We start from the raw sequence: 26,052 nt of genomic DNA, 5'->3' as shown, positions 1-26,052 counted from the left end.
TGAATTGTCTGCCATCTCTAATGAGATTTTAGCAGCTTGCACCCCATAGATTCCCAGTTTCTCTATTACAGAGAGGGGCATGAGGTTTATTCCTGAACCAAGGTCACGCAGAGCCTTAAAGATCATGGTGCCTATGGTACAAGGTATTATGAACTTTCTAGGATCCTGTCTCTTCTGAGGCAATGTCAGTTGATCCAGATCACTTAGTTCATTGGTGAACAAGGGAGGTTCATCTTCCCAAGTTTCAATACCAAATAATTTTGCATTCAGCTTCATGATTGCACCAAGAAACTTGGCAGTTTGCTCTTCAGTAACATCCTCATTCTCTTCAGAAGAGGAATACTCATCAGAGCTCATGAATGGCATAAGGAGGTTCAATGGAATCTCTATGGTCTCTAGATGAGCCTCAGAGTCCTTTGGTTCCTCAGAGGGAAACTCCTTATTGATCACTGGACGTCCCAGGAGGTCTTCCTCCTTGGGATTCACGTCCTCTCCTTCCCTTACAGGTTCGGCCATGGTGCTTATGTCAATGGCCTTGCACTCTCCTTTTGGATTCTCTTCTGTATTGCTTGGGAGAGTACTAGGAGGGATTTCAGTGATCTTTTTACTCAGCTGGCCCACTTGTGCTTCCAAATTTCTAATAGAAGACCTTGTTTCATTCATGAAACTCACAGTGACCTTAGATAGATCAGAGACTAAGTTTGCTAAGCTAGATTGATTCTGCTTAGAACTCTCTGTTTGCTGCTGAGTGGATGATGGAAAAGGCTTGCTATTGCTAAACCTGTTTCTTCCACCATTATTAAAGCCTTGTTGAGGCCTTTGATCCTTCCATGAGAAATTTGGATGATTTCTCCATGATTGATTATAGGTGTTTCCATAAGGTTCACCTAAGTAATTCACCTCTGCTATTGCAGGGTTCTCAGGATCATAAGCTTCTTCTTCAGAAGATGCCTCTTGAGTACTGTTGGATGCATCTTGCATTCCATTCAGACTCTTGGAAATCATATTGACTTGCTGAGTCAATATTTTATTCTGAGCCAATATGGCATTCAGAGTATCAATTTCAAGAACTCCCTTCTTCATAGGCGTCCCATTATTCACAGGATTCCTCTCAGAAGTGTACATAAACTGGTTATTAGCAACCATGTCAATGAGTTCTTGAGCTTCTGTAGGCGTTTTCTTTAGGTGAATGGATCCACCTGCAGAAGTATCCAATGACATCTTAGATAACTCAGACAGACCATCATAGAATATATCCAGGATGGTCCATTCTGAAAGCATGTCAGAAGGATACTTTTTGGTCAACTGTTTGTATCTTTCCCAAGCTTCATAGAGGGATTCACCATCTTTTTGCTTGAAGGTTTGAATATCCACTCTAAGCTTGCTCAACTTTTGAGGAGGAAAGAACTTGGCTAAGAAAGCCGTGACCAGCTTATCCCAAGAGTTTAGGCTGTCTTTGGGTTGAGAGTCCAACCATATTCTAGCTCTGTCTCTTACAGCAAAAGGGAAAAGCATGAGCCTGTAGACTTCAAGATCTACTCCATTAGTCTTAACAGTATCACAGATCTGCAAGAATTCAGTTAAGAACTGAAAAGGATCTTCAGATGGAAGTCCATGAAACTTGCAGTTCTGCTGCATCAGAGAAACTAGCTGAGGTTTCAGCTCAAAATTGTTTGCTCCAATGACAGGAATGGAGATGCTTCTTCCATGTAAATTGGAATTAGGTGCAGTAAAGTCACCAAGCATTCTCCTTGCATTATTATTGTTGGGTTCGGCTGCCATCTCCTTTACTTGTTCGAAATTTTCAAGAAGGTTGTCTTTGGATTGTTGTAATTTAGCTTCTCTTAGTTTCCTCTTCAGAGTCCTTTCAGGTTCTGGATCAGCTTCAACAAGAATGCCTTTTTCCTTGTTCCTGCTCATAAGAAAGAGAAGAAAACAAGAAAAGAAGAGGAATCCTCTATGTCACAGTAAAGAGGTTCCTTATTGTTAGTAGAAGAAAAGAAGAAGAGAAAAATCTGAACTCAGAAAGAGAGAGAGAGAGAGAGAGAGAGAGAGAGAGAGAGGATTCGGATTTTTGGTGGGTGAGAGAGAGATGTTAGTAGATGAATAAATAAATAGAATAAGATGAGAGCGGGAAAATTTTGAAAATAGTTTTTGAAAAAGAGTTAGTGATTTTTGAAAATAGTTTTTGAAAAAGGTTAGTAATTTTCGAAAATAAAAATCAAAAATTAAAATAATTAGTTAATTAAAAATAATTTTTCAAGAAGAGGGAAGATATTTTCGAAAATTAGAGGAGAGAGTTAGTTAGGTAGTTTTGAAAAAGATAAGAAACAAACAAAAAGTTAGTTAGTTAGTTGAAACAAATTTTGAAAATCAATTTTGAAAAGATAAGAAGATAGGAAGTTAGAAAAGATATTTTGAAATCATATTTTGAAGAAGATAAGATAAGGAAGATATTTTTGAAAAGATATGATAGAAATTAGTTTTTGAAAAAGATTTGAATTTTAAAATCACAATTAATGAGTTGATTCACAAGAAATCATAAGATATGATTCTAGAACTTAAAGTTTGAATCTTTCTTAACAAGTAAGTAACAAACTTGAAATTTTTGAATCAAAACATTAATTGTTATTGTTATTTTCGAAAATTTGATATAAAAATAAGAAGAAGATTTTTTAAAAATATTTTTGGAATTTTCGAAAATAACTAAGAAATTTGAAAAATATTTGATTTTTAAAAAAGATTTTTAAAAAGATGAGATTTTTAAATTAAAAATTTGATTTGACTCATAAAAACAACTAGATTTTTTAAAAATTTTTGAAAAAGTCAAATCTAATTTTCGAAATTTTAAGAGAGAAAAAGGGAAAGATATTTTTTTTATTTTTGAATTTTTATGATAAGAGAGAAAAACAAGAAAAATGATGCAATGCATGAAAGTTATGGATCAAAACAATGAATGCATGCAAGAATGCTATGACTGTCAAGATGAAACACCAAGAACACTATGAAGATCAAGATGAACATCAAGAACTTTTTTTGAAAAATTTTTAATGCAAAGGGAACATGCAAGACACCAAACTTAGAATTCTTTAATGCTTAAACACTAAGAATTCAAGAATGCATATGAAAAACAAGAAAAGACACAAAACATGCAAATGCAAAGATCAAACAAGAAGACTTACCAAGAACAACTTGAAGATCATGAAGAACACTATGAATGCATGATTTTTTTGAAAAATGCAAGATGCATATGCAATTGACACCAAACTTATAACATGACTCAAAACTCAAACAAGAACACAAAAAATATTTTTGATTTTTATGATTTTCTAATTTTTTTTTTTTTTTGTATTTTCATTTTAAAATTTTCAAAAATCATTTTGAAAAAGAAAAAATAAGGATTCCAAAATTTTTAATATGAATTCCAGGAATCTTGCCATGTTAGTCTAAAGCTCCAATATGAGGGTTAGACATGGCTTAATAGCCAGTCAAGCTTTAGCAGAACTTTACATTCAGTAGCCAATTTGCTAAGAAAGATAAAGAAGCTCTTCTCTTGAGTCCAAAAGAATTGAGACATGGCCTTACAGCCAGCCAGGCTTCAACATGCTTCATGAAACACTAGAATCCATTCTTAAAAATTTTGAAGAAAAATATATTTTTGAAAACTTTTTTTTTTCGAAAACAGATGAGAAAATTTTTGAAAGATTTTTTTTGAAAATTTTTTTTGAAAAGAAAACAAAAACAAAATTACCTAATCTGAGCAACAAGATGAACCGTCAGTTGTCCAAACTCGAACAATCCCCGGCAATGGCGCCAAAAACTTGGTGCGGAGAAATTGTGATTACACTTTAATTATGTAAAATTCATCGCTCTTTCTTTCCCTGGTAATGGCGCCAAAAACATGATGCCAATACCATGGTTCACAACTTCGCACAACTAACCAGCAAGTGCACTGGGTCGTCCAAGTAATACCTTACGTGAGTAAGGGTCGAATCCCACGGAGATTGTTGGTATGAAGCAAGCTATGGTCACCTTGTAAATCTCAGTCAGGCAGATATAAAATAGTAATGGGGTTTTCAAAAATAATTAATAAAACAGGGATAGAAATACTTATGTAAATCATTGGTGAGAATTTCAGATAAGCGAATAGAGATGCTTTCGTTCCTCTGAACCTCTGCTTTCCTGCTATCTTCATCCAATCAGTCTTACTCCTTTCCATGGCTTGCTTTATGTAATGCATCACCATTGTCAATGGCTACTTTCCATCTTCTCTCGGGAAAATGATCCAAATGCCCTGTCACGGCACGGCTAATCGTCTGGAGGCATCACCCTTGTCAATGGTTACATCCTATCCTCTCAGTGAACATGGTCAACGCACCCTGTCACGGCACGGCTATTCATCTGTCGGTTCTCGATCATACTGGAATAGGATTTACTATCCTTTTGCGTCTGTCACTACGCCCAGCAATCGCGAGTTTGAAGCTCATCACAGTCATTCAATCATTGAATCCTACTCAGAATACCATAGACAAGGTTTAGACTTTCCGGATTCTCTTGAATGCCGCCATCAATCTAGCTTATACCACGAAGATTCTGGTTAAGAGATCTAAGAGACACTCATTCAATCGAAAGTAGAACGGAAGTGGTTGTCAGGCACGCGTTCATGGGGAATGATGATGATTGTCACGTTCATCACATTCAGGTTGAAGTGCGAATGAATATCTTAGAAGTGAAATAAGATGAATTGAATAGAAAACAGTAGTACTTTGCATTAATCTTTGAGGAACAACAGAGCTCCACACCTTAATCTATGGAGTGTAGAAACTCTACCGTTAAAAATACATAAGTGAAAGGTCCAGGCATGGCCGAATGGCCAGCCCCTCTGATCTAAGAACCAGGCATCCAAAGATGTCTAATACAATAGTAAAAGGTCCTATTTATAATAAACTAGTCACTAGGGTTTACAGAAATAAGTAATTGATGCATAAATCCACTTCCGGAGCCCACTTGGTGTGTGCTTGGGATGAGCTTGAGTGTTGCACGTGTAGTGGTCCTTCTTGGAGTTGAACGCCAGCATTTGTGCCAGTTTGGGCGTTCAACTCTGGTTTTGGATCCTTTTCTGGCGCTGGATGCCAGAATTGGGCAGAGAGCTGGCGTTGAACGCCAGTTTGCATCATCTATTCTTGGCCAAAGCATGGACTATTATATATTGCTGGAAAGCCCTGGATGTCTACTTTCCAACGCAATTAGAAGCACGCCATTTTGAGTTCTGTAGCTCCAGAAAATCCACTTTGAGTGCAGGGAGGTCAGAATCCAACAGCATCAGCAGTCCTTCTTCAACCTCTGAATCTGATTTTTGCTCAAGTCCCTCAATTTCAGTCAGAAAATACCTGAAATCACAGAAAAACACACAAACTCATAGTAAAGTCCAGAAATGTGAATTTAACATAAAAACTAATGAAAACGTCCCTAAAAGTAACTAGATCCTACTAAAAACATACTAAAAACAATGCCAAAAAGCATATAAATTATCCGCTCATCAAGCTGTAGTGAGAATTTAAATTACTTATCACCCAGCTGGAAAAATACAAATCCCGACAAAAATGGGTGTAAAAGCAAGATTTGGGATCCTGGAATCTGCTCTAACATTTGTCACCCCGGGAGCCTAAGAATCTGTTTGAAGCTTCTTAAGGGCTTTACATGCCTAGTTTGGGACCCCGGAGGTTACTGGAGATACAAACATTGGTGGAGATTCCTGGATGAGTTCAAGCACAACCCACCATAACAGGGAGCTCACCAAATGTGCAACTTAAGGAATTTAACTAAAAGTGCTAGGTGGGAGACAACCCACCATGGTATGATCGTTCCTTTTTCAGTTTTAATTCTAGTCTGTTTTGTTTGTTTTTAAGTTTTATTTTATTTCATTTGACCTGGAATCATGCATAACATTCATATTAGCATTGCATTCTGCATACTGCATTATTAAAAAAAAAAAAAAGGAAGCTCGCACGCGACGCGGCAGCGTCACTGACGCGTCCGCGTCGCCAGTGCATTGGGAAGAAAAAATCGAACAGAGAGTCACGCGATAGCGTGGCTGGAGGCGTGCCTTTGGCACAAATTGATCCACGCGTCCGTGTCATGTGGGAACTTTGGCCTCCCACGTGACCGCGTCACCCACGCGGCCGCGTGACATGAAAGTCGACGTGAAAAGGGTGCATAGCCGAAAGTTATGCTGGAGTAGTGCTGGACTAGTGCTGAACGCCCAGCCTTACCACACGGACGCATGGATCACGCGTCTGCGTCACATCCCTGTCATGACCACTCACGCGATCGCGTCGACCACGCGACCGCATCACCCTGATATTTGGCAATAATGCATTTTGAACAGAGAGTTGTGCGAGCGCGAGGCTGCCCTCGCGCCAGTAGCACAAAGTGCGTCACGCGTCCGCATGACCTACGCGACCGCGTCGATTAATTTAAGCACAAGTCACGTGACCGCGTCCCCCACGCGTCCGCGCGCTTGCGCCGCACAGCTTATCCAGATCATCCAATTATCTTATCTTTTCTTCCCCAATCCTAATTTCTTCTATATTTTCTTCTTTCTTCTTTCTTTCTTACTTTATTTCTTTCCCTTCTCATTCTTCTTATATTTTATTTTATTTTATTTATTTGCATACTTTCATTCATTGCATTTTAATTTTGTATATTTTTATTTTCTTTTCTAAATTTATTATTTTACCATTGGTGTTCAAATGTTCTTATTCAACTGTTATATCTTTTCTGGTATTATCTTAGTGCTTATGACTTGTTTTATTCTGATTGGGTAACATTATTTAAATCAATGCTAATCTTTTATGATACTTGTACTTCTCTTGCATTGATATGAACTTATACTATCTTGCATTACCCACATTTTCCTCTCCTTTGTTGCAAATTTTGCACCACTAGTATGCATGTGCTTATATTGTTTTCTCACGTACATGTTGAAGCTTCCATGTAAATGAGACCCTTATCATTTGGCATTAACCCAACCATACTTCATTTATTTTCTTATCTTTATTATTGGGTTACCTTTCTTCCCTTTTTCTTTCAGGATGGCCACCAGGAAGAGAACCGGAAGACGTTTACATGGCGAGACAGACAAGTCCATCTGTAAAATCTTCAGAGAAAAGCGCCAGTTGGAATAGCCCGTCCACCTGCACATCTTAACATGCACCGAGGACGGTGCAATCTTTAAGTGTGGGGAGGTCGATACCGACTTCCATGGGTTAGTCACTTCATATTTTAGCACCAATGTTTAATTTTCTTTGCTAAATTAGTTGTTGCATTTGCATATTTGTTTGATTTTATGCATCTAGTTACTACTTGGTTAAAGTAATAAAATTCTTTTAAGACCCTATCTTTGAAAAATTTCACTAATTTAAATTGAAAAAATTTTTATGTTAAAACTTGTTTGAAATTATATTTGGAACATGGTTTTTGAGCCAAAGAACACACATGTGAGATTTTGAGCTTATTTACATGGTTACAGTATTTAACCATAATTTTTTATTCTTGTGTGTTTTCTTCACTATGATTGCAACCTTTGCTTTGTTCCATTCTATATGTCCAAGATTTAGTGTATTTACATGCTTGCATATGATTGAGGCCATTATCTGATTTTTACTCACTTATCCCAAATAAGCCTACCCTTTCAATCACCTTTGTTTGCCACCTTGAGCCTTTTTAATCCCATTTATTCTATATTTTACCACATCACTAGCCTTAAGCAGAAAAACAAATTAAAAACCCCAATTGAATCTTTGGTTAGCTTAAGATAGAGATTGTGCTCAACTAAGTGTGGGAACATGGGTTAATAAGGGAATGTATCATGTTTCTAATTTATTTGAATATTTGGAATTTGGGAACCTACTCATGAAAAACCAAAATAGAAAAATAATAGAAAATCCATGTGCATTGATAAGCTATGTTTATTTCTCTACAAAAAAAAAAGAGAGAAAAATCCAAAAATATTCAATAAATAAGTAAATAAATAAGGGGACAAAATTATCCCAATGCTAAGTTAATAAAAAGATCAATGCACGTGTGATAAAAGTAAAGAAATATCAAAATTTTGGTACATGAGTATGGGAATCATATAAAAGTGGGAATTATGGGTAGCTAGGCATGAATTTAAAAGTATATAGAGTATATGTATATTAGAGCTTAGGCTAATTAAAGATTCATATTATAGCTCACTTGGCCATACATATATCCTCACCCTTACCTTAGCCCCATTACAACCTTGAAAAGATCTCATGATGTTTGCATTAGTATGCTAAATATTTATTGATTGGTTAGATGAAGAACAAGGTTTAGAAGGCATGATTAGAGAAGAATAGAGTGATTAACCCTAGACACTTGAGAGATCAGAGTGATATACATTACCAGTAAGGGTTCAATGCTTGATTCTATGTTCCCTGCTTTCATGAGCTATCTTCTTACAAGTTTACTTGTCTTTTATTGTATAATTTAAATTAGTGAAATCTGATTCATGTTTGTCTTGGAGAACTTATTTATTTTTAACCAAGTAGGTAGAATCATTTTGCATGTAGTTGCATTCATATAGATAGGTTGCATTTTATACATTCTACTACTCCTCTTCACCTTTATAGCTTCTCTTGAGCTTAGCATGAGGACATGCTAATGTTTAAGTGTGGGGAAGTTGATAAACCACTATTTCATGGTTTATCTTGTGCTCAATTGTGTGGTTTTTATCAACTCTTTACCCATTTATTCATACTAATCGCATGCTTTATGTCTTCCTTCCTGATTTTGTGCTATGATTGAAAACATGCTTCTTTGGCCTTTATATTGCTAATATTAATCCTCTCTTATCACCATTAGATGCCTTGATATATGTGTTAAGTGATTTCAGAGATTACCGGGCAGGAATGGCTCAGAGGATAGAAAGGAATCATGCAAAAGTGGAAGGAATACAAGAAGTTGGAGAAACTGCTAAGCTGTCCAGCCTGACCTCTTCGCACTCAAACGGCTATAACTTTAGCTACAAAGGTCCAAACGACGCGGTTCCAGTTGCGTTGGAAAGCTAATGTCCGGTGCTTCGATTTGATATATAATTTGCCATAGCTGCCCCAAAGTTAGGCGACGCAAACGCGTGAATGACGCGCCCGCGTCGCATCTGCGAACTTCAATCCGCGCGGACGCATGGACGACGCCTCCGTGTCACTTGCCCGCGACCTGAACGTAACAGAAATCGCAGGGAGCGATTTCTGGGCTATTTTTGACCCAGTTTTCGGCCCAGAAAATACATATTAGAGGCTATAAAGTGGGGGAATGCATCCATTCATAATCATGCTTTCATATTCACAATTTTAGGATTAGATGTAGTTTTAGAGAGAGAGGTTCCCTCCTCTCTCTTAGAATTTAGTTTTAGGATTTAGGATTATTTCTTCTTCATCACAGGTTCAATATTCCTTTTTATTTATTTTCTCAATTTAATTTATGAATTCTTCTATGTTACAGATTATTCTTTTGGTTAATGTTATTTGAGGTATTTCAGTTTATTATTGCTCTCTTTTATTTATATTATTGTTGCTTCCAATCTAAAGACATTTTTATTCCAGTAGATTTACTTTTCCCTTTTGGTCTTGGTTAAGAAATCAGTAACTCAGGAGTTATCAAACTCAACATGATTGATAATCGTTATCTTTGCTAATTGAATTGAACTTCAATAATCCCAATCTTTCCTTAGGGATTAACTAGGATTTGAGGATCTAACAAATTAGTCACTTAACCTTCCCTTGCTCTAGCAAAGGTTAACTAAGTGGTATTAAGGTTCAATTTTCATCATCATTGATAAGGATAACTAGGATAGGACTTCCAATTTCTCACACCTTACCAAAAGTATGTTTTTACAGTTATTTATTTATTTTACAGTCTTTTACCTATTTTAATTGCAATTTAAATTACTTGTTCCTCATCTTCACAACCCCAATTTACAATCTTCATAACCAATAATAAGAACATACTTCCTTGCAGTTCCTTGAGAAGACGATCCGAGGTTTGAATACTTCCGTTATCAATTTTTAAGGGGTTTGTTACTTGTGACAACCAAAACGTTTGTAAGAAAGGTTAATTGCTTGGTTTAGTAACAATACTTGCAACGAGAGTTTACTATAACTTCTAAACCATCAATCTTCCAGTTCTTTCACTATTTTATATTTTCTGTAAGTTGATGATCATGTGAAGTCACAAAAACTACTAAAAAATCAAAAACAGAATGAAAAACAGCATTAAAAATAGCTCACCCTGGAGGAAGAGCTTACTGGCGTTTAAACGTCAGTAAGAAGCATCAAACTGGCGTTTAACGCCAGAAAGAGGCATAAAGCTGGCGTTAAACGCCAGAAATAAGCATCAGACTGGCGTTTAACGCCAGAACAGAGCATGGAATTGGCGTTTAACGCCAAGAATGGGAGAAAAGCTGGCGTTAAACGCCAGAAACAAGCAGCAAGCTGGCGTTTAACGCCAAACATGCATTCTAAGGGCGTTTTGCACGCCTACTTGGAGCAGGGATGCTAAGTCCTTGACCCCTCAGGATCTGTGGACCTCACAGAATCCCCATCTACCACACCTCTTCTTCTCTCCTCTTCACACCTTCTCATAACACTCTTTCCCAAATACCCTTCACCAATCACCTTATTACCTCTTCCCCAAATACCCTTCACCAATCACCTTATTACCTCTTCCCTATAAACCCCACCTACCTCCAAATTCAAATTCCTTTCCCTCCCAAACCCAACCCTAATGGCCAAAATCTAACATTCCCCCCACCCCTATATAAACCCCTTAACACTACTTCATTTTCACACATCACAACCACTACTTCTCCCCCTTGGCCGAATACACTCTCTCACTCCATCTCCTCCATTTTCTTCTTCTTCTACTACTTTCTTTCTTCTTTTTCTCGAGAACGAGCAAACCTTTTTAGTTTGGTGTGGTAAAAGCATTGCTTTTTATTTTTCCATAACCATCAATGGCACCTAAGGCCAGAGAAACCTTAAGAAAGAGGAAAGGGAAGGCAAATGCTTCCACCTCTGAGTCATGGGAGATGGAGAGATTCATCTCAAAGGTCCATCAAGACCACTTCTATGAAGTTGTGGCCAAGAAGAAGGTGATCCCTGAGGTCCCTTTTAAGCTCAAAAAGAGCGAGTATCCAGAGATCCGACAAGAGATTAGAAGAAGAGGATGGGAAGTTCTCTCTAATCCTATTCAACAAGTCAAAATCTTAATGGTTCAAGAGTTCTATGCAAATGCATGGATCACTAGGAACCATGATCAAAGTATGAACCCAAACCCAAAGAACTGGCTTACAATGGTTCGGGGAAAATACTTAGATTTCAGTCTGGAAAATGTAAGGTTAGCGTTCAACTTGCCAATGATGCAAGAAAATGCATGCCCCTACACTAGAAGGGTCAACTTTGATCAAAGGTTGGACCAAGTCCTCATGGACATATGTGTGGAAGGAGCTCAATGGAATGTTGACTCAAGAGGCAAGCCGGTTCAATTGAGAAGATCGGACCTTAAGCCTGTAGCTAGAGGATGGTTGGAGTTCATCCAACGCTTAATTATTCCTACTAACAACCGGTCTGAAGTTACTGTAGACCAGGCCATCATGATCCATAGTATCATGATTAGGGAGGAAGTGGAAGTTCATAAGATTATACCTCAAGAACTCTACAAGGTAGCTGACAAGTCCCCCACTTTGGCAAGGTTAGCCTTTTCTCACCTCATTTGCCACCTCTATAATTCGGTTGGAATTGACATAGAGGGAGTTATCCTCATTGATGAGGACAAGCCCATCACTAAGAAAAGGATGGAGCAAACAAGAGATCATGGACCTCAACAAGAGCATGAGGAAATTCCTCACCATGAAATCCCTGAGATGCCTCAAGGGATGCACTTCCCTCCACAAAACTATTGGAAGCAAATCAACACCTCCCTAGGAGAATTAAGTTCCAACATGGGACAACTAAGGATGGAACACCAAGAGCACTCCATCATTCTCCATGAGATTAGAGAAGACCAAAGAGCTATGAGGGAGGAGCAACAAAGACAAGGAAGAGACATAGAGGAGCTCAAGAGCACCATTGGTTCTTCAAGAAGAGGAAGACGCCACGCTCACTAAGGTGGACCCATTCCTTAATCTCCTTGTTCTTATTTTCCTGTTTTTCGGTTCTTGAGCCTTATGTTTTATTTATGTTTGTGTCTTTACTATATGATCATTAGTGTTTAAGTGTCTATGTATTAAACACTAATTTAATCACAAAAGAACAAGAAGTACATGATTTCGAATTTATCCTTGAAACTAGTTTAATTATTTTGATGTGGTGACAATACTTTTTATTTTCTGAATGAATGCTTGAATAGTGCATATGTCTTTTGAATTTGTTGTTTATGAATGTTAAAATTTTTTGCTCTTGAAAGAATGATTAAAAATGAGAAATGTTATTTGATGATCTGAAAAATCATAAAAATGATTCTTGAAGCAAGAAAAAACAGTGAATAGAGCAAAGCTAGCGAAAAAAAAGAGAAAGAAAAAGAAAAAAAGCAAGCAGAAAAAGCCAATAGCCCATAAAACCAAAAGGCAAGGGTAAAAGGGATCCAAAGCTTTGGCATCAGTGGATAGGAGGGCCCAAAGGAATAAAATCATGGCCTAAGCGGCTAAACCAAGTTGTCCCTAACCATGTGCTTGTGGCGTGAAGGTGTCAAGCCAAAAGCTTGAGACTAAGCGGTTAAAGTCGAGGTCCAAAGCAAAAACAGAGTGTGCTTAAGAACCCTGGACACCTCTAATTGGAGACTTTAGCAAAGCTGAGTCACAATCTGAAAAGGTTCACCCAATTATGTGTCTGTGGCATTTATGTATCCGGTGGTAATACTGGAAAATAAAGTGCTTAGGGCCACGGCCAAGACTCATAAAGTAGCTGTGTTCAAGAATCAACATACTGAACTAGGAGAATCAATAACACTATCTGAATTCTGAGTTCCTATAGATGCCAATCATTCTGAATTTCAAAGGATAAAGTGAGATGCCAAAACTATTCAGAGGCAAAAAGCTACTAGTCCCGCTCATCTGATTGGAGCTAAGTTTTATTGATATTTTGGGATTTATAGTATATTCTCTTCTTTTTATCCTATTTGATTTTCAGTTGCTTGGGGACAAGCAACAATTTAAGTTTGGTGTTGTGATGAGCGAATAATTTATACGCTTTTTGGCATTGTTTTTACATAGTTTTTAGTATGATTTAGTTAGTTTTTAATATAATTTTATTAGTTTTTAAAGAAAAATCACATTTCTGGACTTTACTAGGAGTTTGTGTGTTTTTCTATGATTTCAGATAATTTCTGGCTGAAATTGAGGGACTTGAGCAAAAATCTTATTCAGAGGCTGAAGAAGGACTACAGATGCTGTTGGATTCTGACCTCCCTGCACTCGAAGTGGATTTTCTGGAGCTACAGAAACCCAATTGGAACGCTCTCAATTGCGTTGGAAAGTAGACATCCAGGGCTTTCCAGCAATATATAATAGTCCATCTTTTGCCCAAGTTTTGATGACGCAAACTGGCGTTCAAACGCCAACTTTCTGCCCTATTCTGGAGTTAAACGCCAGAAACAGGTTGCAAATCAGAGTTAAACGCCAGAAACATGCTACAACCTGGTGTTTAACTCCAAAAAGAGTCTCTATACATGAAAGCTCAATGCTCAGCCCAAGCACACACCAAGTGGGCCCGGAAGTGGATTTCTACATCATTTACTTATCTTATGTAACCCTAGCTACTAGTTTAGTATAAAAACTACTTTAGTGATTTATTTTACATCTTTTGATCATCCTTGATCAGGGATCGGTCTTTTTCCCTATTTTTGAATTCATATGCCATTTGGGGAGGCTGGCCATTCGGCCATGCCTAGACCTTGTTCTTATGTATTTTCAACGTTAGAGTTTCTACACACCATAGATTAAGGTGTGGAGCTCTGCTGTTCCTCATGAATTAATGCAAAGTACTATTGTTTTTCTATTCAACTCAAGCCTATTTCTTCTCTAAGATATTCATTCGCACACAAGAACATGATGAATGTGATGATTATGTGACGCTCATCACCATTCTCACTTATGAATGCGTGCCTGACAAACACTTCCGTTCTACATGAAAGTAAGCTTGAATGCATATCTCTTAGCCTCCTGATTTACGATCAGAGTCTTCGTGGTATAGGCTAGAATTATTGGCAGCTATTCTTGAGATTCGAAAAGTCTAAACCTTATCTGTGGTATTCCGGGTACGATCTGGGAAGGGATGGTTGTGACGAGCTTCAAACTCACGAGTGCTGGGCGTAGTGACAGACGCAAAAGGATCACTGGATCCTATTCTAGCGTGATCGAGAACCGACAGATGATTAGCCATGCGGTGACAGCGCATTTGGACCATTTTCACTGAGAGGATGGGATGTAGCCATTGACAACAGTGATGCCCAACATACAGCTTGCCATGGAAAGGAGTATGAGTGATTGGATGAAAGCTGTGGGAAAGCAGAGGTTTAGAAGGAACAAAAGCATCTCCATACGCTTATCTGAAACTCTCACCAATGAATTGCATAAGTATCTCTATCCTATTTTATATTTTAGTTATATTTTAACTATCAATTCACCATAACCATTTGAATCCGCCTGACTGAGATTTGCAAGATGACCATAGCTTGCTTCAAGCCAACAATCTCCGTGGGATCGACCCTTACTCACGTAAGGTTTATTACTTGGATGACCCAGTGCACTTGCTGGTTAGTTGTGCGAAGTTGTGAAAAAGAACTAAGATTATGAACGTGCGTATTAAGTTTTTTTGGCGCCGTTACCAAGGAATGAATAATCACGATTTCGTGCACCAGCGCTAATGCAATCTTTTGATATGTCTGGATGCTGCATAGCTTTGACAGCATTCATCTTAAACTCATCCTCATTAACTCTCAGGGTTATCTCCCCTTTTTGGACGTCAACGAGGGTTCGTCCAGTTGCTAGGAATGGTCTTCCTAAAATGAGAGTTGCACTCTTGTGCTCCTCCATTTCCAGCACTACAAAGTCGGTGGAAAAGGTGAATGGCCCAACCATGACAATCATGTCCTCAATTATGCCTGATGGAATTTTAATGGAGCCATCAGTAAGTTGGAGGCATATCCAGGTTGGTTTAACTTCATCAGTCAAACCAAGCCTTTTGATAGTGGATGCAGGTACTAGATTGATACTTGCCCCAAGATCACATAGAGCTGTCTTGGTACAAGCACCCTCTAATGTGCATGGTATCATAAAGTTTTCGGGATCCTTAAGCTTCTCTAGTAAGCTTTTCATAATGACTGCACTGCATTCTTCAGTGAGAAAAACTTTTTCAGTTTCTCTCCAATCCTTCTTATGACTTAAGATCTCTTTCATGAACTTAGCATAAGAGGGTATTTGCTCAAGTACCTCTACAAACGGAATCTTTATTTCAAGAGTCCTGAGATAGTCTGCAAAGCGGGCAAATTGTTTATCTTGTTCCGCTTGGCGGAGTTTCTAAGGATAAGGCATCTTGGCTTTATATTCTTCAACCTTAGTTGCTGCAGGTTTACTTCCTACAGAAGTGGTTGGAGAAGCCTGCCTAAGGGGGTTATCATCAGCACTTGCAGGTGTCTGATCCCTTATTGGCGTTTGAACGCCAGAATTGGGTGCTGCATGGGCGTTTAACGCCAGATTGCCACCCTTTTCTGGCGTTTGGACGCCAGAGTTGGCTGTCCAACGCCAGATTGCCACCCTTTTCTGGCGTTTGGACGCCAGAGTTGGCTATCCATTGGGCGTTTAACGCCACTTTTCCACCCTTTTCTAGCATTTGAACATCAGAATCATTCCTCTTTGGGCTCTTACTGTCCTCAGAGGGATTTTGGGCAGCGAATTAGTCATTCTCTGTCAGTTGTTCCTTTCTTGGCTTTTTGCTGCCTTGAGTTGATACATTCAGTGTTTTTCCACTCCTTAAATGAACAGCTTGGCACTCTTCTGTTATCTATTTAGATAGCTGTTGTCTTGTCTGATCCAATTGTGCTTCCATATTCTTGTTAGCATTTTTAGTGTCTTGTAGCATCTCTTTAAATTCTGCTAACTGTCTTATTATAAGAAGCAATTGCTGATTGAATTCAACGTGTTCTGGAGGACTAAGTTCAGTGGATACTGCTTTAGCCTCTTCTTTCATGGAGGACTCACTGCTTAAGTACAGATGTTGATTTCTAGCAACTGTATCAATGAGCTCTTGAGCCTCTTCAATTGTCTTTCTCATGTGTATAGATCCACCAGCTAAGTGGTCTAGGGACATCTGGGCCTTTTCTATAAGCCCGTAGTAGAAGATGTCTAACTGCACCCATTCTGAAAATATTTCAGAGGGGCATTTTCTTAGCATCTCTCTGTACCTCTCCCAGGCATTATAAAGGGATTCATTATCCTCTTGTTTAAAGCCTTGGATGTCCAGCCTTAACTGTGTCATCCTTTTTGGAGGGAAATATTGATTCAGAAATTTGTCTGATAACTGTTTCCATGTTCTTATACTTGCTGTGGGTTGTTTATTTAACCACCTCTTAGCTTGATCTTTTACAGCAAATGGAAACAGTAATAATCTATAGACATCCTGATCTACTTCTTTATCATGTACTGTGTCAGCAATTTGTAAGAATTGTGCCAGAAAATCAGTAGGTTCTTCCTGTGGAAGACTGGAATACTGGCAATTTTGCTGCACCATGTTAATGAGCTGAGGATTTAACTCAAAATTGCTAGCTCTGATGGGGGGTATATAGATGCTACTCCCATATGAAGCAATAGTGGGGTTAGCATATGACCCCAGAGTCCTTCTGGACTGTTCATTTCCACTTAGGTCCATAATGGAGAAAGGGAGATGATGTGGATTGTAAATAAAAAATTTTATTCTCCCCCTTTTTTTTCGAAAAATAAATAAAAAAGAAATAAAAAAATATTTTTGTTTTTATTTTATTTAATTAGGGATAAACCGAATTTAAAATAAAATAAAATAAAATAATTAGAGAATAGAATATAAGTTTCGAAAACTAAAAGAAAAAGATAATATAATTCGAATACTAAGATGATTAATTAATTAAAAAGATTTAAAAAATTTTGGATATGATTTTCGAAAAAAGAAGAGAGAGAAAGTCGTTAGTAAGTTTTGAAAAATATATGTCTTAAAATTAAATATACTTGTAAGAAAATAAATAAGAGAAAAGATTTGAAAAAAATTTGATTTTAAGATTTGAGATTAGAAAAGATAAGATAAGTTAGGTAAGAGAAGATAAGTTTTTAAATTAAAAAGTTTTGAAATTTAAATTTGAATTTGAAAATTAAATTATGAACTTTTTTTTAAATTTTTGAAATTTGAAATTTGAAATAAGATAAGATAAGATTTTGAAAAAGATATGATTTTTGAAAAAGATTTGAATTTTGAAATTTAAAACTAAGATAAGATAAGATAAAAATTTTAAAATAAAAATCTGAAATTTTTTATGTAAATTTCGAAAAAATCAATTAAAATAAAGAGAAAAGATATTTTTTAATTTAATAAGGAAAGAAAAAAACAATAAAATGACACCAAACTTAAAATTTTTAGATCAAAACAAAGAAAACAACCAAGAACAACTTGAAGGTCAAGATGAACACCAAGAACAACTTGAAGATCAAGATGAACACCAAGAACAAATTTTTGAAAATTTTTAAGGAATTAAAAACACAAAGGACACCAAACCTAAAATTTTTTATACTTTGGACACTAATAATTCGAAAATGCACAAGAAAAATAAGGAAAAACACAAAACAAGAAAAACTAAAGATCAAACAAGGAAAATAAACAAGAACAACTTGAAGATCAAGAAAGAACAAGGAACATAAAACTCGAAAATATGAAGAATAATAAGAAAACACAATTCGAAAAATTGAAGGAAAATAAAAACATGCAATTGACACCAAACTTAAAACATGAAACTAAACTCAAACAGAAGACTCAATTATGAGGTTATTGATTTTTATTTAGTTATTAAAAATTTTCGAAAAAAAATCTAGAAAAAGAAAACAAGAATTTTAAAATGTTAACAAAAACAATAATAAAAGACTCAAAGAAAAATTAAAGATTAATAAAGAAAAATAAGATTTTTGAAAGATTTTTGAAAAGAAAATAAAAGACTCAAATTTAGTGACTCTAAACCAAAAAGATAAATTTATCCTAATCTAAGCAACAAGATGAACCGTCAGTTGTCCAAACTCGAACAATCCCCAGCAACGGTGCTAAAAACTTGGTGCACGAAATTGTGATCACACTTTTCACAACTCCGCACAACTAACCAGCAAGTGCACTGGGTCGTCCAAGTAATACCTTACGTGAGTAGGGGTCGATCCCACGGGGATTGCCGGCTTGAAGCAAGCTATGGTTATTTTGTAAATCTTAGTCAGGAGATTAATGATAAAAATGATTTTGTTTATGAAAAATAAATAACATGAAATAAAAGGTACTTGTGATTCAGTAATGAGGAACAGGTTGAGGTTCCAGAGATGCTCTGTCGTCTGAATCTCTGCTTTCTTACTATCTTCTTCTCCAAACACGCATGGCTTCCTTCAATGGCAAGCTGTATGATCCTCTCGGATGAAAAATACCAGGCACAGTTTCTGCACAGCTAATCAACTGTCGGATTGCTCGTCTCGGATGAAAAATACCAGGTACATCTACCGCACGGCTAATCATCTGTCAGTTCCCACTACTGTCGGAATAGGATCTCTCTATCCTTTTGCACACTGTCACTGCGCCCAACATTCGTGAGTTTGAAGCTCGTCACAGTCATCCCTTTCCAGATCCTACTCGGAATACCACAGACACGGTTTAGACTTTCTAGATCCCAGGAATGCTGCCAATTGGTTCTAGCCTCTACCACGAAGGTTCTAATCTCACGGACTCAGTCCGTGGATCAGAAACCCAAGAGATACACACTCAAGCTGTCGTCCAATGACTACGTTGAGCTCAGATAGAACGGGAGTGGTTGTCAGGCACGCGTTCATAGATTTGAGAATGATGATGAGTGTCATGGATCATCATATTCTTCCTATTGAAGTACGAGTGAGTATCTTAGAACAGAATCAAGCGTGATTGAATAGAAAACAGTAGTAATTGCATTAATCCATTGAGACACAGCAGAGCTCCTCACCCCCACCTATGGGGTTTAGAGACTCATGCCGTCAAAGATATAATATGAGATGTAAAAATGTCATGAGTTGCTAAATGAATCTCTAAAAGTAGTTTTTATACTAAACTAGTAACTTAGGTTTACAGAAAATTAGTAAATAAGTGCAGATAGTGTAGAAATCCACTTTCGGTGCCCACTTGGTGAGTGTTTGGGCTGAGCTTTCAAGCTTTCACGTGCATATGCCTCAAATTGGAGTTAAACACCACCCTGGGCGCCAAAATGGGCGTTTAACGCCAAGAAGTGTGCCAGTTCTGGTGTTTTACGCCAGAAAATTTCCAGCTGGCGTTTAATGCCAGTTTGGGCCATCAAATCTCAGGCAAAGTATGGACTATTATTTATTGATGGAAAGCCCAATATGTCTACGTTCCAACGCAATTGAGAGCGCGCCAATTGGGCTTCTGTAGCTCCAGAAAATCCACTTCGAGTGCAGGAGGGTCAGAATCCAACTGCATCTACAGTCCTTTCTTAGCCTCTGAATCAGATTTTTGCTCAGGTCCCTCAATTTCAGCCAGAAAATACCTGAAATTACAGAAAAATACACAAACTCGTAGTAAAGTCCAGAATTGTGATTTTTGCATAAAAACTAATAAAAATATAATAAAAAATAATTAAAATATACTAAAAACTATGTAAAAACAATGCCAAAAAGGGTATAAAATATCCGCTCATCAGTTATGTATGGGGTATCTTTTATATCTTTGGGTTTGATATTCACATAGGGGAGGGTTTGGCTCGTTGTAGTATGGGGGAGGTGATTGCCATGAGTGTTGCTCATACGCAAATGATTCCTCCCTAAATTGATTCTCCCACTCCATGAAGCAATCCCAACTTGAATTCATTATACCCTACAAAAAATACTCGCAACCAAGCTCCAAGCAACAAGGGTTATAGCTTCATAGAGAATGCAGAAAATAAAAGCAAAAGACATTAATAAAAAAGAAAAATAAACACCTAAATATTAACAAAAACAACCAAATAACCAAAAAGTAAGCTATTTACATCATTGACATATTTACAACAACCTAAGATATAACACCAATTGCCTTCCCTGGTAACGGTGCCAAAAACTTGATGAGTAGCCTAAAGCGGGTTAGGAATTTTATCACAAAATAAGATTTGGCATTGCAAGTATAGTCCCAACCCGACAATCAACCATCAATCAAAGTTTAATCTTTTCCAATACAAAACAATTAACCGAGAGTAGTTAAAACTCGGGTCGTTCTCCCTAGGAATGCAATTGAAGTGTTATGCTTTCGGTTGTGAGGACAAAGGGTTTTTGAAATCAAAGAACGAAAGATAAGAGATGATCAAAATTGGAATTAATGCAATCAAAATGGAAGCAAGGTCAAAACTAGTGAAAATGATATAATGCATAAAAGAGTTTTGACTTGGGAATAAGAGGATCCAAGGAATCCTATCATCGTCATAACCACAACTATGGCAACTATGATGAGTCAATCTTGCTTAGTCAACCCCTAGCATCGAGGAGTAAGTTAAGCAAGTATAATTGACCTTAATCCATAAATCCTAGCTAACTTACCAAATTAATTGGTAAAAAGCTAGCGTCAATGGAAACAAGAGTCAACTAACTACCCAAAAATTGCCATTAGATGTTGGACATTATGACTCTAGTGTCCTAGGAACTCAAATCCCAAGTCAAGGTGTGAAAATCTACTCAAAATTACTAAGTGGCATTTTCACAAACACTTGGTGGGAATAAAACCAAAACATGAAAAATTGTAAAGAAAAAATGAAAACTATAACCAACTATTCACAATATCAACAATAAACATGCAATCAAGCAAATATAAACCATAAGAGACAAAATTCATCAATCAAAACTTCAAGAACTCAAAATTGCAAATATTAACAAAGTACTTAAACCAAAGGAAAATGAAAGTAAAGATGATGTAATTAAAGAGGAAATTAAGAGTACTTACAATAAAGATGAGTAAAATCCAAAATCAAAGCTTGCTTTCAAATGTTACAATAAAAATTTAGTAAACCCTAAGAGAGAATTTCTACCCTACTCCTACTCCTATGAAAGCTTCCTACACTAATGAAAAAAACAAAACTCAAACCTAATGTAACCTAATAATAACTAATACCTTCATATGTGTTGATATCCCCTTCATATAGCACTCCCATTCAGCATCAAGTTTTCCCAAATTGGGCCAAAAGCCTCCAAAAATCGTGAATCACGTGTTTTATTAATGAATTAATGTGCAGGGGCGTGTGCGTATGCACAGATGTGTGCGTACACACAAATGTGTGCATACGCACACTTCGCTGAATGTTCACCTGTGCATATGCACAGAGGGTTGTGCATACGCACACTAGCTGGTTTTCTTCCTGTGCGCACGCACACTTGACTGTTTGCTTCCTCCTTGTTTTCTTCATGTGTTCTCCCTTTGTACATGCTTTCTTCCACTTTTGCATAGTCATTCATGCCTAATTGACCTAAAATCACTCACAAAACACATCACGGCATCGAATGGAATAAAAGTGGGATTAAATTGCTCAATTTAAGCACAAAAATATATGTTTTCACATTTAGGTTCAATTTAGGGATCAAACACCAAAGTATGCTATTTTGGAGATTAAGTGTGAGTTTGTATGATGAAATCCATTCAAATCAAGCCAAAATATTTCATCAAATGTGGACTCATCAAAACTCAACAAGTTTCTTAGAAACTTAGTATACATTAGTGCATTATTTATTATGAATTGGTTCCTCCAGGAAATAAAATTATAGCTCTTCTGGAACCTTCTATCATATTGCCTGAGCCAATAATTGTGTTAACACATTCTTCTTTTTGTACAAGATGAGTAAAATATATATTACTTTTGAGAATGGTATACAAACTTGCACAATCTGTAAGGCAAACATCTTGATATATGTCCTTAACATTTTTTTCAAAGACAAATAATAATAACAATAATAATAATAATAATAATAATAATAATAATAATATAACATAAAATAAGTAAAAATACATGCACGGTAAAATTATATTTCTGAATGGGACTATTTGTCTAAGTAACACTATATATAAAAGTAATATCATATACTAGAGATTTACTATTATTATTGTTGTTGTTATTATTTTAGAACTTGACGTATTCAGTGATTTTGAAATTCTTAATCATAAATAATAATATTTTATTCAACAGTATTTATATATATTATATTTGAAATTTAAGTGTATAAAAAATAAAACTTAATAAGAAATTCTTTACATTATTATTAACATCAGTACTTAACGAACCTAAATATTAAACTTTTACATCATTGATTAAATGACCAATATTTCCTTCAGGATTTTTAAAGAAATCAAATACTTCATAATGAGTGGTATAATTATCAGCAACATCCTTTGAAACAAAATTTGTCTCTTTTCTTTGTTATTTTTTTTTCAAGGATGCTTGGTGGAAATCCACTAAGTGCCTTAAGGTACGACACGTACGTTATCAATGGCCCTTTCCACCACAATAAAAATATTTATTATCTGTTGATTTATTTTGCCCATTATTTCTTTTTTTATCACACTTCTGGTGAGATCCTTTCTTGTGAAAATAATTTCTTTCTTCCATAATTTTTCTTCTTACTAAAGTCTTGCCATTTACCTCTTTTGGGGTTATAATTTATCGCATTTACTTCAGGAAATGGGGCAGTGCCAGTTGGGCGCGCTTCATGATTTCTTAAATGAAATTCGTTGTTATGTTCAGCAACACGAAGGAAAGAAATTAGCTCAAAATATTTTTTTTCAATTCTTTTACTCGATATTGCTATTGCAGGAGCACATTTGAGGCATGGAAGGTCGAAAAAATTTTCTCTAACATGTCATTATTAGTTATCTTTTCCTCCCATAATTTTATTCATGAGATAATTCGAAACATTGCTAAATTATATTCATTTATGAATTTAAAATCCTGTAGACGCAAGTGTGTCCACTCATATCGGGTTTGAGGAAGTATCACTGTCTTTTGATTGTTATACCTTTATTCAAGATTCTTCCACAGATCTATAGGATCTTTTAGTATGAGATATTCATTTTTCAACCTTTTCCCAAGATGACGACTAAGGAAGATGATGGCGATGGCTTTGGCTTTATCCTTTTGGGATGCTTTATTTTCAACCTTAATGGTATCTCCAAGATCCATTGAATCAAGATGAATTTCGGCATCTAATATCCATGATAAGTAGTTATTTTCAGATATATCAAGAGCATTAAATTCAAAATGAGAGACCTTTAACATAATTTAAATTTATTACCTGAGTCTTCCTAAATTTTGATCAGAGCCTCGTGTTGATAATGTGTTGTAAAATAAATAAATAAAGAAGAGAGAATAAATATAAAATAAAGAAGTATAAATAGAGAACTCTAATATTAATATTCACCAATATTATTATCTTAATATAATAGAGATGATTCATATATATATTCACTAATGTTATATATTGCAGCGTACATATATATAAAGAGAGAGAGGAGTATTTTATATATTATTGTTGTGTATTTGTAAGTTCTTTGCGTCATACCACGCTTCTATTTATATACGTACAAAAGTTATACTTTTAAACTTCATTAACTTCAGTTTGTCTTAAGGAACTAAACTTCACTATTGAAAAAGGCCCAAGTCATTAAATAGGCATCCATCCATAGCACAATTATATATCAGTAATAAAAGTAAAGTTTAATTTTGATTCACTCATAATGTAAAGTATTTTATACAGTCGTGCGATCACATCTATTTTTTTATGGCCATTTAAACGAGCAATGTAAAAGTAGTTATTTTTACTAATGTGATGTACATAATAGAATGCACATGTAAAATACTTTACACTAACAGTGTATTAAAATTAAATTCAATAAAAATAATAATAAAAATATAAAAAATTTAAAAGAATAATAAGAGAATAAAATGTGTACATAAAGTATTATTTATTGACAAAAATATTCTATTATTCACAACTTTGATGGTACTCCCTAATTCACCATATTTTGTCCGTAGCCTCTAACATGAATTGGGTTTATTTCCATTTTTTATTCTTCCAATTTTAAAATTCCACGTCGGTAACCCAAATACGTAAACCATTACAATTAGCAGCGGATTAGCTATATTCTTTTTTCCTAGTAATCCGCTATATAACGGTTTTCATATACATCTTCCTTCATAAATAGCGGTAATGTACTGCGGTTTATGGCCACTCTTTGTTGATCCTAAGGGTGTGCATGGTCCGATCTGACCCAAAGACTCGATTCGGTTTTAAACACTTTAGAGATTAATTTGGTGTGATTTTTTCAGGTTTAAGATTGGATAAGGATTTCAAAAATAGACCTGATCATTATTTCGAGTCGGATCCGGGCCATAGTTCGGATCACTCAAACCCGATCCGGTCATCATACACAATTAATATTTTGTTATTAATGATGGATGATGGCTATTCTTATCTGGAATTTAAGTATTGTAAACTTTAATATTGTGTTATTAGTTATTATAAGACTATAAGTTAATGTTTTATGTTTAAAATGCATAAAATTTTAGACTAATGCATCATATTGTGTTATTTGTATTGATTTAAATATTTTGTGTTATTAGACAATATTAGTATTGATTATGGTTATGCTTTAATTTCAGAGAAGAGTTGGTTCTTGTTATATTTTTCTAAGTGAATTTTACCATGTCAAATAATGGTTGGAGTTTTGGAAATTTAGATATTTTCACATGCTAACTTATAAGAAGGTATCAAGATAATGTAATATTAACGGTCCAGTTTTCACCCGGTTTTTACCCGATATAATCGTGACCCGAAAGTGTATAAGTTTCATCGGATCTAAGGCCGGGTTCGGGTCTAAAAAATAGGCCCAGTATATATTTCAGATCGGGTCTAAATCACATCAAATCTAATTTCACCCGACTCATGCACACTCCTAATTGATCCACAATAAAATAATAATATAATAAGAATAGGAACAACACTACAACCATAATACATATTTATATTCTTTATTAACTTTCCAAATAAAGAGAAAATAAAGATTTTTAACATAACTCCATATTGCTTATAAACTTCACTTAAGAACTATATCATATTATATATCATGTCTTATATAAACTTAAATCTACTAATTTTCTTAATTATTAAGACATTTTTAATTAACTCCAACTAATATCTTTACAAGATTTTAATATAGCAAGTTGGCAACTTGTTTTACTAGTTGATAAACATGCTAATATATGATAACATAATTGTGATACACTTTAGTCAAAAAGTTTGACTATTCTTTTTGTAATTTAATCAATTTTGACTTGTCAAACTTGATACAATTTTTATAATCTTATTTTTATCAACATTGATGAATTCAATTTATATATATATTTTTTTTGTTGTACACTTGAATAAGTTGGCATATTAAAACTCCTATAATCTTCTAATAATTTGATTATTAGTAATGGATAAATTTAGTTTAATTTTCAAAAAATGTGTTTCACAAACACAGCAACACTATAGGAAAAGAAAAATCTGAACAAATGTGTGGCTAATTTTGAGATAACAAATCTACATTCATGATGGGTAGTAACTACTTGGCCTTATCAAAAAATTGAGTTTGGTTAACTTGTGCTACATATACAAAATAAGAGTTTTTATTAAAAATATAAAAAAGTGAAGTTTTTAACATATTTATTTTGTATTTATGTTAGGAAAAAAATTATTATCACTTAGGAAAAAATAATTTGTTTTAA

General features: G+C 35.5%; 1 non-coding gene across 1 annotated transcript; it reads left to right on the top strand.

Moving 5' to 3' along the window:
- Positions 1–1,275: 1,275 nt before the first annotated feature.
- On the top strand, positions 1,276–1,383 carry LOC148545277 (small nucleolar RNA R71). Its single transcript, XR_015901017.1, has one exon. It is a non-coding gene; the product is annotated as a small nucleolar RNA R71 (small nucleolar RNA).
- The last annotated feature ends 24,669 nt before the right edge of the window (positions 1,384–26,052 follow it).

This window comes from Arachis ipaensis, chromosome B9 (genome assembly GCF_059453495.1).
Source record: "Arachis ipaensis isolate K30076 ecotype BB chromosome B9, ASM5945349v1, whole genome shotgun sequence".
Lineage (NCBI taxonomy): Eukaryota > Viridiplantae > Streptophyta > Magnoliopsida > Fabales > Fabaceae > Arachis > Arachis ipaensis.
The sequence above is the reverse complement of the archived record's forward strand: the minus strand, read 5'-3'. Positions and strand labels throughout refer to the sequence as shown.